A 745-nucleotide genomic window follows, 5' to 3' on the forward strand; every position below is an offset into this window, starting at 1 on the left:
ATGATCTCCTCTGAGCCCACTGCACTGGTGTAAAGTAAACCTCCTCCCTTCCAAGATCTCCAAGTGCCGCTTGGTTCTTCTGCCAGGTGACCCAGACCAGATTCCGCAACATCTTGACCCTGGCCGCTTTCTTATCTCAAGAGTGTACTTTCCCTTTAATAAACTTTCTGGCTTGTCACCCATTCACTGTGCTGCATGTATGTCCTTGAATTCATTTTCATGACGAGCCAAGAACCTTCTGTGGTGCCCCAATGGGGAGTCTGTCCAATTGGATGGGGCCCCCAAACGTGGGGTGATGATCGGCTGAAGCTGGTGGTATGGAAGGTGAAAGAATTCATCTGAGGCAGAAGAAAGGAGATAGAAGTTTATTGAGTACCCCACAGGGGAGTGGGCAGGACAGCAGAAGAGAGGGTGTCTGCAATGAGGGAGTGGGAGGGGGCTCCTTTTAAGAAGGGAAAGTGAGGGGCGCCTGGGTGGCTCAGTCATTTGGGTGGCTGACTTCTTCTCGGGTCATAATCTCACGGTTCGTGGGTTTGAGCCCCATGTCAGGCTCTGTGCTGACAGCTAGTTCAGAGCCTGAAGCCTGTTTCAGATTCTGTGTCTCCCTCTCTGACCCTCCCCTGTTCATGCTGTCTCTCTCTCTCTCTCAGGAAAAAAAAAACAAAAAACAACCCACACATTAAAAAGAAGAAAAGAAGGAGGAGGAAGGAGGAGGAGGAGGGAGGAGGAGGAGGAGGAGAAGGAG

The sequence above is a fragment of the Hyaena hyaena genome, unplaced genomic scaffold, assembly GCF_003009895.1.
Source record: "Hyaena hyaena isolate Hyena2069 unplaced genomic scaffold, ASM300989v1 scaffold_281, whole genome shotgun sequence".
In the NCBI taxonomy this organism is placed as follows: domain Eukaryota; kingdom Metazoa; phylum Chordata; class Mammalia; order Carnivora; family Hyaenidae; genus Hyaena; species Hyaena hyaena.